Source organism: Pogoniulus pusillus, chromosome 22 (genome assembly GCF_015220805.1).
Source record: "Pogoniulus pusillus isolate bPogPus1 chromosome 22, bPogPus1.pri, whole genome shotgun sequence".
NCBI classification, from domain to species: Eukaryota; Metazoa; Chordata; class Aves; order Piciformes; family Lybiidae; genus Pogoniulus; species Pogoniulus pusillus.
The window spans coordinates 22,210,782-22,224,494 of NC_087285.1; positions in this window are offsets into that span (position 1 = coordinate 22,210,782).

Below are 13,713 nucleotides of genomic sequence, written 5' to 3' on the forward strand. Positions count from 1 at the left end.
CCAGGTCATTGAAACAGGGACAGAAACCTGTTCTGGGAGCCAGGCTGCCTTGGCAACCCAGCAAGCTGGTGGAAAGAGTGAGCAGAGCTGATGGGCACGAGGTCTGCCCCCAGTGTACATCCCTCATTCCCACAGTTTGCCAAACACACAAGGCCAGGAAAAGGAAGTAACACACAAAGAACAACCTTATGGCAGCTGAGATGGAGCCACGGCAGGGCTCACACCAGACATCAGCTGCCTTGGGAAAGCCACATGAGCTGCACTGGCCAAAAAAGCTCAAATTAGGAAAAGAAAAGCCATAAAATGGCTTCATGGTCTCTGGAGTGCAGCTCGTGGAAGAGTCACTTCTTCAGGAATTACTGCACGGAAGAAACAGAGTCAGAAGTGATTTGCAATCCCCTCTGCTCCAGGGGCTGGGGGAGCAGAGCTGGGTGGGGAAAGGCTTCCCTCCAACACCACATTTCCAACAGTATCCTCTTACCTCCAGAGAAAGGTTTCACAACTACTGAGAGAAGAGAAGATGTAACAAATAACGTCATGGGAAAGCTGGCAAGGATGCTTCTGCCTGCAGAGGACTCCAGCTCTTGCTTTTCCTGCTCCAGGCAGTAACTCTCCCAAAGCAGATGTTGGCCTGAGGAGAGATCTCGAGGCAAGGTCCTGCATCCCCTGCTCAGGAGGTTGTTGTTGCTGGAAAGGCTACTTCTGATGGCAGAGGCTTCCTAGCTTGGCACTAGGTTCTGGCATGAGCGCCCCAGTGGCCTGGCAGAGCCTTTAGAAGGATCCAGGTTCCCACTGCTCCAAAGCTTGTCCCATGCAGACAAAAAACGAGACTATTAACTCCTTGGTAAGCTGCAGTGGTGGCTTGGTCTGGCAGGAGCACAACGAATGCAGCCTGCATCTCTCCACACTTTGTCCTCTGACTGATAGAAGAGGTGGAGCAGGAGCAGTCAGTGGGGGCTGCTCACACAGGGGCACTCCAGCTGCTGCTGTGCCCTCCCTCTGCTGCCACACCTCACTGCCTGCTCTCACGAACCTTGGAGAAGTTCATGCTCTCCCAACATCCTATCTGCCCAGTTAGCAGCAAATGGATCAGTAGGTTCCCAAGGCACAGCAGGGCAGGAGAGCCGGGAGAGGGCAGGCACAGGGAGGGACACAGCTGTTGGGAACTCACTTCCATGGGGAATCAGGCTTGGGGCTGCTCTGCCTTCACTGCTGCACAGACAGAAGTTTCCACAGCTTCAGCCATGCCAAGATTATGAGGGGCACAGACTGATGTGTGGGCACTCCCCTGGCCAGCTTCTTCTCTGAAGTCATCAGGACTTCCAAGTTTGAACTGGGCACATCCTTCAATGTGTCCCTCCCCTAGCAGGCAGAAAACAGCCTCCAGCACACTCCCGGATCCAAGAGCAGTCCCAGGAGCCTGCTGGGTTTCCCAAAGCCAACCCCCTCACACCAGAGTCAGCAGTACAAACTCCCATCTGCTCCAGTGAGGGCAAAGCAAAACACTGGAGACATCCCACTGCATCCAAGGGCTGGGACTGCCACACAGGGCAGCGGCAGCCACGGAGGTGTGGAGAAGGGCTGAAAGAGCTGTGCCTGCCTCAGGTGAGCTCTCACTGCCCCCGGTGCAGACAAAGAGACTGTCAGAGACTTCTCTCCTTCCTGGCCAGCATCCTTGCCAGCCACCAACCCCCTGGGCACTGTGTGCCAGCTGCCGAGGGTCAGACACCTCCAGAGGTGGGAGGATTGGTGCTGAGGTGTACCAGGGCTGGCTTCCTTCTCGTTCTCAGCCTGCTGACACCCGGCAGGGCACTCGCTCCCCAGCAGAGCTTTGTCAGGCCTCTGCACACCCAAAGGCTGCAGGCACACAGCAGTTGTTCCACAGGGACTTGTGTGGCTGAGCTGCCGAGGCCAGCACTGGCAGGAAGCACATGGTAGGAATTAGCGTCTGTCTGGTACTGTCTCCTGTCTCTGTTTCTCCAGGTGGCTGAGCAAAAGCAAGAGCAGGAACATTTTCTGCTGCTGACCCTGGTTAATGTGAGCATAAATAGCAGGTTAATGCCCAAAGGGAGGCTGATGAAGGAAAAAGTGATGAAATGTACTCAGGCTGAGGACAGTAATTCAAACAGGGCCTTGAAAAACGTCCACCTTTGGCTTGCATCCTGACAACAAAGGGCAGAGATTGCCATGAAGCAGGGGAGCAGCATGTGTTATGTTACTTACTCCTCAGGAAGCAAATCAGCAGTGCAAGGATCTTCAGTCTCTCAGCAGAACTAAGCCATCCACAGTTTCCAGCCCCACGGTGTGTCCCAGCCCCAGCAGTGTGTGCAGGCCCCTCCCTGTGGCTTCCCATGGCTTGCCCCAGGGATTTGGTGCAGCCTCACCGCTCAGCTTGTCCCCAGAGCTTGCAAAACCCACTGCACTGAAACGGAGGTCCTGCTGCCTGGAGCATGTGCAGAGCCAAGTGCATCCCCGAGTGCCTCTGGGTGCTTCGAGCTGGCAGCCTGCCACATCTGCTGATGTCAGAGGCCCCGAGCACAGTGCAGTGCAGGCAGCTGTGGGGCACACTGGAGCCACATCTGCTGATGCCAGAGGCCCCGAGCACAGTGCAGTGCAGGCAGCTGTGGGGCACACTGGAGCCACATCTGCTGATGCCAGAGGCCCCGAGCACAGTGCAGTGCAGGCAGCTGTGGGGCACACTGGACACCGCACTGCGGTGCAGGGCTGGGCACCAGGGGACCTGCCTGAAGGTGGCTTTTGCCTGCAAGCAGTTTTTCTGCCTTCAGGTTCCCTCCCTTCCCTGCTTGCAGGCTGACACCTGGTTAGAAGGAAGCAGAGCAAAGCAAGGGAACAGCAAAAGGAGGGATGTGGTGCTGGGTTGGCAGGGCCATGGGAGGATCAGTCAGTGCCAGGCATGGCCACTGTGCTCCCATTTCTCCTGCTCCCCACAGACCCACACCACAGCACAGCCGCTGGGGGCAGGAACAGTGCCCATGGCACTGCCCAGTCAGCCTCCTCCTCATCACTCATCTTTTCCTTGAGGGACAGGTTGGTCTGAAGCCAGCAACATGCCCAGGGAGGTTCCCTTTGGGTCAGGGATCGAGTAGAGCAAGCAAAGCTGCCATGTTTTCAGTGCTGGGCACAGTGGTGCAAAGAAAGGTCAGCCAAAGCACACCACAGTGCCAAAGGAGTTGTTCAGTATCTCCACCACTTGGTTGCCTCTGTATGTTTCTTTCAGCATTGTGCTTAAGATCTGCCCTTCCTGTTTGGAAGAGCAGTGCTCTGCCCTGGCCCTGCGTGGGGTGGCCTGTGGGAGCCACTGGGGCAGAGGTGCAGGAGCTTTTATTGTCCTCCTGGCCAGAGAAGACCAAAGATGTAGCTCTTGTGGATTTGGGAGACCCATACTCGTGGCTGAGGAAGGATCAGATCCTAGATAGACACAAGTATGTCCAAGGAAGCCAGACGTGCATTATTCCCACCTGCCTGCTGGGAGAGATGGGGAGGAGGAGGCTCTGCACCTTTTGGCCATGACTAAGATGCCTTTTGGGACACCAGGACGCATGGAAGCAGAGGTTGAACAATGCCTTCTGCCTTTCCCAGCCCGCTCCAGCTGACCTTGCCTGAGCCAGTCAGTGATGTCATTTTGGGCAAACAAATGTACTAAGTCCTGCCTTTTGTTAATGCCAGAGAGTGGAGCACTTTCCTGTGGGAAGGAAGAGGGAAATCCCTGCTCCCTGCCCCACCACATACTCAAGCAAGGCAGAATGTGTCCCAAAGCTTTAATAAATGTTCATGCATACTTCAGGCCAGTTTCTGCTCTCAAACTCATCAAGGCAGATCTGGAATCAGCAGGCTTCAGTGGAGCTGCTCCAGTTTCCCAGAGAGAAGGAGTGCCCTTTCTCTGCCCAGTGCAAGGGCAGGAAGAAGATGGGAACTGCAGCTTTGATGTTTCCCTCACAGGCTGCATCTCCTCCTCTTCTCACTTGTCCTGAGCTTTGCTTTATCAGCCATGATCTTCTCCAATTAACTCCAGTTCATGTCTCAGGGATGGGAGGTGCTGCAGGAAATGAAGGCAAGGCAGAGCAAACACAAGGTCAGGCTGCTGAGGAGACCCTGGGCTGTGTTGAGAGCTTTCCCCCATGCTCCTGCACTATGCCAGGAGGGCTGCAAGGCCTATCAAGAGCAGGTCCCCACCTGCTTCTCACTCTGAGGCATCAGGTGCTGGATTCAAGGTGTCTGCAAGGACTTCCACAACATGCCCACAGCCTGTGGTAGGGATGTGGTCATCTGCGTGGCTGGGAGTAAAGTCTGGAGTTGCTGCCTCTACCTAGGAATGCTGTTCACTCTGGAAACATCTCACAGCCTCTGCTCAGCTCTGCAGCTATTTCCACCTAGGAACCAAATCAGAAGCTTGAGGGATCAAGATAAGAGAAGCAGAATTCCTTCCTAAAGGGAAACACTCCCAGGACATGGTGGGCAGTGCAGGGGAGGATGTGTGTGTTTGTGTGCTCAGCCCAGCTCCTGATTTACACTGCTGGGGATGAGGACTGGGAAGTGCAATTTCTCTTCCAGGACAGCAGCTTTCAGCACAAACAATGGGCAAGGATACAAACACTGCCTGTAAATTCTTGCTGCATGTGTAGCAAAGAGAGTTAAGAAAGAGCTGGGCTGGATGCAGAAACATCTCTCAAGCCATTTCAGACTGAAATGAATACATGCTTGCAGCCTTCCATCAGGCAATAGTCTCCTCAAACAGAGAGGCACCGCTCAGGCTGTGCTCCTCTGTCACCTCTGGAGGCAGCACCCAGATAGAAAAAACAGGGCTTAAGCCTCTGAAGCCAACGTTTCTTTGGGTCTTGCATTCCTCATGCACCACTATGGTGCTTCTCAGCATCGGATCAGTCATTTTGCTTTTCAGTTGCTTCCTCTTCTTCCTTCTAACCAGGTGCCAGCCTGGGTGCAGGGAGGGGAGGCAACCTGAAGCCACAAAAAATCCTGCTGATGGCAAAAGTCCAACTTCAGGCAGGTTCCCTGGTGCCTGATGGTGTTCTCCTGGCTGCTCTTGTCCCCTTGCTTGGGACACATGAGCTGCAGAAGTGTGAGCTGTGAAATCAGCCTTGTCAGATCTTAGCATCTCATCTGACTGCCCAGGAACACACTGAAATATTCCTTGCTGCTTATCAGCTCCAGCTGTAGACAAAGAACCTGCCTAAACCCACTCTTCCCCTAAAGAGAACCAGGTGCACTTGCAAGACCTTCAACTACTCCCCAGGCCACCTTCTTCTCCCTGCTCCACTCCCCTAAAGTCCTTGGAAAATAGATGGTCCTTGCAGCTCCTCTGCGAGTTGGATAAGGCTGATGGACCACATGAGAAGCAGCAGGTTTCAGGAGGACACCCTGCCAGCTACTCCTCCTGCTCACTGTGGAGCTTGCCTGCAGCTCCTCTGATGCCTGTGGCTGCAGAAGTCCCTGCTGGGAGGAGGACTTCCCTCTCTTTTACTACTCAGGTCACAAAATGGTGAAAGCTTTGCAAGGTCTGCTCCGGATCTGGAATTCCACCCAGAAACCTGTTGGCAGCCAGTGCTGATCCCAGAGCTCTGCTCTGAAGGGCTGTTGGTGTGAAACTCGGCTCCATGTTACAAGGGCTCCTCTCACTCCCCTCCCCCGGGCTGCTCAGCTCTCAGGAACAGCAGAGTGGACCCTTCGGAGACAAAGGAACACACTCACATCTCTGAGCATGGGCATCTGGAAGCTGTGCCCGAGAGGTCCTTGCTGCATCCCAGATAATTCCTGGGCTCCAGAGATGGAGCAAGGCTGAATTTATCTCCTGCAGACACCCCAGGGAAAGCCCATCACCAGCTCTGCTCTGCTCAAGGACACATGCTCAGCCCTGCTGTATTTCTTCCTGGAACAGCTGGATTTCCCTCTTAGGTTTTGCTTCCAGGAACTCCATCATGACTATTAAGCAAATCTCCTCTAAAGCCTCTATCTGCCTGTAGCTCATAACCAGAAACAGGGATAAGCCACTGAGTGCACAGGCATGGGACTACTGATGGGAGAAAGTCTCCTCCTCCTCCCCAGCAGTGCAGACATCAGCATCCAACTCTCTTCAGGTCCAGGTTGGATCAAACATATGCCAAAAATATGGGCATGCTCAGCTCAGAGTAACGACAAAGCTCCTAATGAGCTCAGGAAAAAGACTTTCATCAGCTGCCAGCTGCCCAGGTGGCTGCCTTGGGGGGACACTGATGTGCTGTGCTCTGGAGCAGAGATGTGTGTGCAGGCGTCTGCAGCGATGGTGGGTGAGAAGGGAATGCAAGGATGGACTTGGCCAGTTTCATTTGCAGTCTTAGTTTGCTAGAGAATAGCAGTCAGGAATTTACCTTCTTAATGCACTCCCAGCAAAGCAATCTCCCTCCAGTTTAACCCAGTGCCTGCTGGGCTTCCTCTGGGCAGCGTCAGCTGGATTGCTGCTGTGCAGCACACGCCTGTCTGTGCAGGTGCTTCAGCTCTGGGCTCCCCCATTCTGCAGGCAGACATAAAATATCAGCTGAGCTCTATTTCCTTCCTCCTTCTGATGGGAAGGGAGGAAGCAGCAACAGTGACCCTCGAACCTCCTCTGAACAGTCCTGGGTTGTGCTTCAGTGACTGGAGAGCTGAAGTGTTTTGAGGCATCTACCAGCAGCTGTGTTGTGGAGTCAATGATCTGTTCATGGCAGGAGCACACCTAGATTGAGGCTGAAGGATGTCAGCCTACTTGTCTTGACCCTTTCGATATTAACCTCCTGGCATTTGACCTCAGAGATGTGGCCAGAGAAAGGCAGTGGTGTGAAGAGAGGAGACTGATGGCACAACTCCGGAGTGTGGCTGTGAGGGATGCAGCTCTGGACATCTTCACAAAGAGTCTTCCTGCTCAGAAGGGCAACGAAGCTGCTGAAAGGCACCAGAGAGCAGGGCTGGTGAGGAGCAACTGAGGGACCTGGGGGTGTTCAGTCTGGAGAAGAGGAGGCTGAGGGAGACCTCATTGCTCTCTACAGCTCCCTGAAAGGAAGCTGGAGCCAGGTGGGGGCTGGGCCCATCTCCCTAGTATCAGGAGATAGAAGGAGAAGAAATGGCCTGAAATTGTGCCAGGAGAAGCTGACGTTGGAGATTAGGACAAATGTCTTTGCTGCAAGAGTGGTCAGGGATTGGCACAGGCTGCCTAAGAAGGTGGTGGAGTCCTCATCCCTGGAGGTGTTCAAGAAACCTACGTCCAAGGCACCTGGGGCCATGGTTTAATGTCTGTGGGGGTGCTGGGTAGAAGGTTGATGATGTTAGAGAGCTTTTCCAGCAGTTGTGATTCTGTGACTCCAACCTGGGCTCACAATTAAAGGTGGACTGGGAAGAGCTGAATTAGCTTTGTAATGAGAAGACAATTCCGCAGAGCAGAGCAACACAAAAACCTCACCAGGCTAAGTCCAAGAGCGGCAGGAAAGAGAGCAGGAGGCTGTTGGCATCTCTAGACCTGTCCCAGTGGAAAGCTTGCATCTGCAGCCAGGAGAGATTGCCGAGAGACAGAAGGTTGTTGTAGAAAAGGGCAGCAGCTGAGGCAAAGGAGCACAGGAGTGTCCTCGTCAGAAGCTTTTGGGTTGCTGTGGATGTGCAAGCATTGCAATTTGCTGAAGTAGTTCTGAAGTGTTTATCCAAAGAGGAGAACTGCAGGGAAGTGCTCTGAAATCACCTCCGAGCGGAGGACAGAGCACTTGAGCGTCTCAGCTGGCCAGCAAAGAAACGGCAGGCAGCAGAACCTCAGCACACACAAGGACAGTGCTGGAGAGGTGGAATGAAGTAGCTGGGACCAAAAGCAGGGGAAAGGGCTGCTAGGCACATCTATGGAAACAGCCTCTTCATGCATCCCTGGCCTTGAGGACAACTTTCAAGTACAAGAAGCATCTGAGCAGAACACAGGAAAATGAGAATTTGCTGTTGAAATGGTTATGACAGGCTCCAGAAGCCACTGGCATGAACTCAGCTCCTCTCAGCAAGCTCTGAAGCACTCCTCTGTTGAGCTGCTGCAGAAGGCGAAGCTCCAGGCCAGCTGCTGTTGGCATCCCAGAAAATGATCTTCCAGAGCCTGATCCAAGGCCTGAGAAAGGCACCAAGAAAGACCTTGGGAGATGCTGAATCTGGCATTCGATGCTTAAGTGACTCAGATCCTCGCTGGTGTTCTCACTGAAGAATAATTCTGTTTGAGGAAGGCTTTTGTATTTCATTGCAGGACGCAAACTCTCAGTGCAGCACCTGAAGACTCAGGGGCTGAAAAGGTCCCATTTCAGTGCCTGAGGGAGGCTGACTTCCTGATCTCACACTCTGCACGGAAGCCATCCTGGAACACCACCCATTTTTAGACAGAAAACCCTTTCACTGCTAGCTTCACATGGGAAGCAGAAATTGTTTCCCTGGATGCAGCTTCCACCTTGTCACTTTAGACAGCAGCATCAGCAAGTGAAAACCAGAGCACAGAGAGGTGGTTTGGTGAGCACTCAACTTCCACAGCCATTCACAAGGAGTGAGATCCAGTCCTCAAACCACATTCTTCATGAGGTTTGTACCTTGCTGGTCAGGCTGACACTGGTGAGGATATACCCAGAGGTAGAGTTAACTGTGCCTTGCCTTCCCCGCAGGAACCAGCCAGCTCTCGTCCCCAGATCCTGCCACTGGTGAATCCCTCAGCCAGGTCTCCAGAAATGTGCAGGTCAGGGATCAGCTGCAGCCATCGTTTTGACTTGCACCACACACTGCTTGTCAGTATTGGAGATGCTCCAAGAGCACCTCTCTGCTGTGAAAAGAAAACCCCAAGCTATTAACCAAGCATTTATTGCTTCAAGATGTATCTCCTCCCAGGTGCAGGCAGCCAGGGCTGAGTTCTGCATTCTGTGTCCCCAGACGAGACCTGTCAAAGGCTCAGCAAGGGCTTAGTGCACCTGATGCTGCAAAAGTGGCCAGAGCTCAGGTCCCAGCTCTGCAGGACAGTGAAATGCAGACTTAACTTTGAGCACGTGAAGAGTCTCTGCCACTTGGCAGAAGCTCTTTTCCAGAACACACTGAGAACAAGGTGGGACAGAAAACCAGAAACTCTTGGACAAAAGACCAGTTCCCAGCGCCAGTGGGAACAGAGAAGGACTCATGTCCATTCCTTAGGCTAGCAGCAGTGTTTGCAGCAAGCACTGCCCTGGGGAAAGAGTCCAGAAGGTGTTTCCTTGGAGTCCTCCCAGTGCCTTTCACCTGTGGGGCAGGCAGGGGAGCAGGGGAGGAAGCTTGTGTTTGGGGCTAGCTCAGCAGATAGCAATCGTTCCCAAGCACTGCAAGGCTTTTGTCAGTGTACCTCACTTAGTCACTCTAACCTGGAGCGCTGCTGCCCAGGTCGCACCGGCAGAGCTGCTTCCCCGCTGGCCTTGCCCTCAGCAGCCCCCTGGCAGCCTCGCTGCCCAAGCAGAGGCAGAGCCTCCTCCAGGAGGAGCTGTGGAATTTAATTAACTCAGCCCCACCTCCGCAGCCCTGTGATTTCTCTTACCTCTAACGTGAACTCACATACGGATTAAAGTGAAATAAACCCCACAATTTGAGTTCAATTCAAAGCTGATTGGAAACATGTCTTACCTCTCCTTGACCCAGCAGCAAGAAGGGAAGTTATTACAGTTCTTTAGTGAGTTTGTAAACTCTTTACTGCTGTGGCAGTTTTAATCCTGCTGAGAGAAAATTCGATCTGGGGAATAGATTGCTCCCATTTTACTCTCCTGGTTTACAATCCCAGGTTTAGATAGCAAGCAAGCATGGAGTTCTGGAATCGACAAGTATGGTCAGGATGCAGATGGTGTTATGAAAGTTAACTCATAAATAACTATAAATAGCAGCGAGGAAACACTCCAGATCTTGCAGGCTCTGATGTGCTGACACGACACAGAAAATTTGGGTATTTCAGTCGTTCGGTTACATCACAACAAAAAAAACCCCAAGGTGTATATCTGAGCCAGCGTGAACTGATCCCACATTCAGAGCCAGAACACCAGATTTTCGTCACCCGCTGGAAGTTTGCAGGCATTTTAGGGTCACACGGAGAGAAGAGGCACAAACTTGAGACGCTGAAGTGCTGGCAGCACTTCCATGCAAATGAGAGCCGAGTCCGGAGGAGTTCGGAGCGAACTCCCATTAGCTGTAATGTGCTAAGGAGAGCTAATGGCTGTTTGCAGGCAGCTGAACCGCAGCGCAGAGCAAGCACAGGCCCTGAGGACTGAAGGTGATTAACACATCACGAGGAGAAGAATTGGATTTGCTCTCTCTTGAGGCAGGCAGGATGCCCTCCAGGGAGATGTGCTTTGGCAGAGGAGAAGTTAGGAAGTTCCAAACAGAACTGAGCTGGGCAGCGTTTACTGGCTGGTCCAGGTGGATGAGCTGCACCTAATCTAATGTGCTTCCAGCTTCCAGTGCCATCAATCTCCCAACAAACACCCAGCAAGAGTTCCACCCAAGAAGTCTAAACCAAATATCCCGGGTCTTTGCTTCAAGGAAGCGAATCAGACCCTTCCTGGTGCCTTCCCTGTGTTTGCTGCTCTGCCTTGGCACAGTGGGGAGGCACCAACCCCCCAGGCTCGGTGACTTACAAACTGAAGGAGAAGTTCTCCCTTTTGACAGGTGCTGAGAGGGTGAAGAGGGAGGCTGCTACCACACAGTCCTCCACAAGCACCTCCAAGCACCCAGTGCCTGGGCTCATGCCAGAGGCTTTATCCTTGCCCCACGGCTGCTGTCTCCAGCCGCAGGCACACTGCTCCCCTGGGGCCAAGCTGAGCAGAGGGTTTGGGTGCACTTCCTCCAGCACTGCTGTACTCGGCTGCCTACACTCCCCTCAGCCCCAATTTAACTTTACATCATTAAACAACAGGGTGAATTCCAGCATAGCTGAAGCCTGTGAGTGCTCACTGTAAAGCACAGCCATCGAAAGCTCCTGAGCCCCAGCCAAAGCTAACTCATTAGGTACCAGGGAACCAGCACTGGTGACTCTGTTTTCCTTGCAATGCTGACTGCAGTGGGGATATTAGGTGAGGAATGTTCAAATGGAACACGATTTTCACTTGGTTGGTAATAACCCTGTGAGGTTTAGAACTGCTCAGCTCTCAGAGGTCAGGAGTTATTAAAATGCAGTTATTAATTTTGCACACTTTCCAATGTCTGCTGTAATGCTCCCAGAGACAGAAAGAAACATTTTGGTGATTGGAAAAGAAATCAAAGCGCTGTTGAAGGTGGCAGAAAGGGGCAGTGGTGGTGGTGGAAGTGGGATGGGAAAGCAGGAGCTAGTGGCTGAGTGGCTGCAGGAACTCTCCTCTCTCACACCACCCCTAAGCTTGTGCTCTGCAATTTTTTCTCTCTCCTGGGCCAAAGGAGAGAGGAATTTGCTCCTCAGTTCATGATCAGAGTGTTCTAGGGGGAAAACAGTCCTGAAAAATACTTACAGTGAATTTTGGTGGGGAGCATTAATTTCAGCAGAACCATGGCCAGGGAGACAGAGAAAGGTCTCGGCGGCACTGGGCTGGGAAAGGAAACCAGCGAGCTCCTGGCTGGTGCTCACCTCAATCCTGGGCTGAGGGGCGTGAGCCCACCTAGCTGTGCTCTCCCTGCTGTGACATCCTGCTGGGGCTTGGGGCTGGAGCATGAGAGGAGGGGAGAGGAGCCAAGCTCTCCTTGCAGAGCAGAGGGCACTCCTGAAGCTACCCTAAGGATCAGGGATGCTCTGAGGAGAGCAGGATGGTGAGAAGTGTCCTGGAGGATTATGAGCTTTCCATCTCCTCCTCATTAACCACAGCAGGGTTAATACACTGCAACTGCAGCATGAGTCCTGGCTCCAAGGTGCTGGGCAGCAGGATAGTGGGGATGGGCATAGGGATGGAGATGGGAATAAGGATGAGGAAGGGGATAAGAATGGAGATAGAGATGAGTATGGGCATAAGGATAGGGACGGGAATAAAGGATGAGGAAGGGAATAAAGGATGAGGAAGGGAATAAGAATGAAGAAAGAGGTGAGGATGGGCATAGGGAAGCAGAAGGGGAAGGGGATTGGCATGAGGATTCTTCCCTGCACTGCTCCCTGCTTCTGGCCTCTCTGCTCAGCATTTCAGCCACACTTTCAGACTTTACTTTTGCTCTATTTTTTGCCTCTCAGAACCTGCCAGGGCAGCGCTGTGCTGCCGCATTAGCCAGTGCCGGGCTCGGCAGGCAGAGGGAGCGGAGGGGGACGAGCAGGCACCGAAATGCGGAGGTCACGGCGCCGGTGAGAAGCACAGAACAGCCTTTGTGCAGATTTGCCCTGCCAGGTCCCTTCATTCTTGACTTGAAACACTGCTGATAATCCACTCCTTGACCTCTCCTACACAGGATGCAGTGTCACTATATGGAAGCCATCTGGAACAAAGGGATCGCTCTCCATACACGCTGAGCGGCACCGTAACCACGGCAGCTGGCTCGGCTGCTTGCCAGCCTGCCCTCAGGTTGGCAGCTGGGAGCTCATGTGCCTGGCATGAGCAGGCTTTAATAAGAGGCACTTCAGGCAGAGGATGTGTTTGTACCTCTCTGCAGCCCAGCTAGCTCCTAAATTTATTGTCCAGCTTCCCCCCTTCCCCCAACTTTGAATAACCATTAAAAGTGTGAAATGATTTCTAGAACATGAGAAACAGACATGATGCTTGCTGGTCCTGCTCCTTTGAAGGAGGATACCTGGTTCCCATTAATAACCTGCCTGTTATGGGATGGAGCTATGGACAATTTGCTCTCTAGTGATTGCAGATTGGAGTACAAAGCTCAGGAACACTCAGAAAATGCAATGAGGTTCAGCTCCAAATGTTTTAAATGTGCATGCACCTCATGTCTGAAGTTCAGACACAGCTCATGATTTGCAGGCAGGATTTGATCAGTTCCTGCCAGGACTCTGGACCTGCTTGTGTCTGGCAGGGAAGAAGAGGGAAGTCAACTTCAAAGTTCTGTCACTTTGCAAAGAAACAGCGAGAGTCAAGCTTTGCCCCCTCAGCACAGAATGGAGCACAAGGCTTCAAATAAGCTGGAGCTCTGTGTAGGGTTTTGACCTTCTTGTTCCACATTTCTGCGCTGATCTATCTCTAAGAGCAGAAAAGATGTTCTGGCAGATGCAGAAGCCACCTGATGATCACATCTGAGCTGTTGCTTCCATCCCAGTTTTACCATCAAGGTGCTACTTGTGCCCTGCCCTGGGTTTCCAGCCCTTCAGGAGCAGATGGTTGGAGGCTGATTACAACCAGCCTCTTGTCCTTGCACTCCTTTGCCTTTCAGGAAGGTTTTGCTGGAAATCTCATCTGCTGCCATTGGCTTGGTCCCTTGCCAGCTCTAAATGAGACCTGGTCCATTTCCCGCTTCATTTCCCCTTCAGAATTCGCAGGGAGTGCTCAGCAGCTTTCAAACCCAGCCCTGTCCAAAAAGCCCAGCACAGGCTAAATCCCCACCCGGCAGCAAGGCCCAGCCCAGTGCTGCTGCCCAGGGGAGACCCAAGGTTTGCTTCTTTTCAGCATCTCTAGCAGAAGCTCTCCTGTCCATGCCAGAAAGGAGCACACACGTATTTTTTTTGCAGCTCATGCAGATGTCTGATAGTGAGAGATTACTCAGAAGGCAGGGCACAAGCATGACAAGCCAAATCCTTCTGTAATTCTCAGCCAG